The sequence below is a fragment of the Gavialis gangeticus genome, unplaced genomic scaffold (genome assembly GCF_001723915.1).
Source record: "Gavialis gangeticus isolate Ggan-Ray unplaced genomic scaffold, GavGan_comp1, whole genome shotgun sequence".
NCBI lineage: Eukaryota > Metazoa > Chordata > Crocodylia > Gavialidae > Gavialis > Gavialis gangeticus.
The window spans coordinates 17,070,978-17,073,747 of NW_017729022.1; positions in this window are offsets into that span (position 1 = coordinate 17,070,978).

Here is a 2,770-nt window from a genome sequence, read left to right on the forward strand (position 1 = left end):
GTGACTGAATTGCTGCAATCTCATGATAAAACTTTAATGGATGAGGAGTTGCTTCTTATGGATGAGCAAAGAAAGTGGTTTCTTGTGATGGAATCTTCTCCTGGTGAAGATGCTGTGAACATTGTTGAAATGACAACAAAGGATTTAGAATATTACATAAACTTAGTTGATGAAGCAGCGGCAGGGTTTGAGAGGATAGATTGCAATTTTGAAAGAAGTTCTACTGTGGGTAAAATGCTATCAAACAGCATTGCATGCTACAGAGAAATTTCTTGTGAAAGGAAGAGCCAATCGATGTGGCAAACTTCATTGTTGTCTTATTTTAAGAAATTGCCACAGCCACCCCAACCTTTAGCAACCACCACTGTGATCAGTCAGCAGCCATCAACATCGAGGCAAGACCCTCCACCAGCAAAAAGATTACGACTCGCTAAAGGCTCAGATGATGGTTAGCATTTTTAGCAATAAAGTATTTTTTAATTAAGGTATGTACATTGTTTTTTAGACATAATGCTATTGCACACTTAATAGACTACAGTACAGTGTAAACATAACTTTTATATACACTGGGAAACCAAAAAATTCATGACTCGCTTTATTGCGATGGTCTGGAACCGAACCCGCAATATCTCCGAGGTATGCCTGTATAGGGTGACCATATTGTCTTTACAGAAATCCAGGACATTGCCCCCCACCCAGTCAGCAGTGCTGTTGCAGGCAGAGCCTAGTAGGAAGGGACAGTGTGTGGCATAGAGGCAAACCAGCATGGTCCCCAAAGTCACTTAGATCTCTCTAGTAGCTGAGACCTGTTTAGGCCTTGGCCACTCCACTGGTTGCCTCCCTCACTCTTGCCTGCCAAGGGTGTGGCTTTAAGTGTCCTCCTCTTTTCTGCACCCTTCATTAGGCTCCCTCTCTCTTTGGCTTAGTCCATGGGCTCCTTTTGGCCTCTGTTCAATCTTTTGGGACTTTCATGCCTTCTATACTATCTCTTGGGTTCTCATTCCCCTCATTCATTAGCTCACAAGGGCTCTTGGGCTCTCTGGTTCTGGTGCCTTCTGCATGCTCTTGGAGTTTCTGCACCATCTCTGGGTTTTTACTAGTCCACTCCCAGTTCTCTGGTCTCCTGGAAGCCCATCAACTCAACCATGTAATCTAAGTCTGTCTGTGGAGCATCTTCAGTGACCTCCTTTCCTACTCAGTCACTCCCATGCCTTCAAACAAGTCCACAAGATAACAAAATATGAAGCTTCCCCCACTTATCCTTAGGTTGTCCCTCACCATAGCTGCTTCCTCTCAGGTTCTTCTGACTGCCTTGTCTCTTATGGCTGGGAACTCAGATTCTCCAGTTTCATGCTCCCCAGGGCATGCTATGTCCTGCTTCAGTCAAAGCCAGATCCAAAACACAGCCTGAGCCTATCTCTGCTCCTTGCTTTCCTGGCCACCTGGCCTAAGGCACTCTTAATCAGGATCAGCAGCTTCTTATTAGCTTAATTAGCAGGCCTGTGGCTACTCTTCACTGCAGTCCTATCTCCCTCAATTAACTGCTCAGGGTTTGGCTCCTACAGCTTGCCAAATTAACCTGATAGTGACTACAACTCCCTCTATTCTGCTGCTTGATGCCATCCTCAAGCAAGACTTGGGTAGTATCTTGCACTGAGTTCTGGAGGCTGACCACCACTTTTCACAGCTCTGGGCCTGCCTCAATAGTCTAGTCCATCAGTAGTCTAAAGCTTGGATTATATCCCCTTTCATGGTAGCAGAGGTACCAGGTCCTTCTGGTAGCCCCTGGGTTTCCTCCTCTTAGTGCCAGGATAGGGGCCCCGTTACAGCTATGCCTCTCCTAAAGAGGCATAGCACTCTTTAGTGGCAAGAACACAACTTGGCAGCTTCATGGGGCCTCACATACATGAAATGAATATATGAAAATAAATCTAAACAATACTGCAATAGCATTCATGTAACCTTTCCTTCCCTAATCCAGAGACATTTTTATTTGTATTACCATGGCATGCTTTGACAAGAACTAAAATAGTACTTTATGAATAATCTTTTGATTAATTTCTGTTCACGAATTCTCCTTGAACAGACTATAATTTCTGGAAATTATTCAAAGTTATTCATCAGATATTTTCAATGCTTCAGTAATTCAGCATTTGTAATTCGGGACATTTAGACAGGTAGGTCACATGGTATGCTTCTCTTTTTCCAATTTATTCTGTCATTTTGTAGCAACAACTGAATAAACAAAAATGTTAAGTCAGTCAGTATAACTCATCAGGATTAAATGAAAATTTTCTTTATCCCAAGATTCTCTCATTTTCACTGGCAAATATGTGACTTTAGAGAACATTCCTAACTGGCTATTTATGTTAGCATACTACACAGGATGTTCTCAATACATACGTACATACATAATAGGTTTAAGAGCAATGAAATGTTTGGTGGGAAAAAAATCTATTTTTACTGATTTTTTTGATTTTATAAAAATCAAGAACAAAGAAAATGATTTTTGGTTGAAATTTAATCATAAAATTCTTAAAAAAGAAATGAGAAAGTTATTACTTTCTTCTTTCCTGCCTCCCCTTTAATTTTCTATCTTTTATTTTTTCATGCAATATTTTTACTAACAATTTTCAAAATTGATTATTTGAGGGGTTTGCAGGCAGGAATTAATTTTAAGCCCCCCTTCCTCCTTCCCTTATTCCTTTTCCTTTTCTCCTACTTTTGTCCCATACAAAGGAAAAAAAGAAAACCCTCCCCCACCAATTTT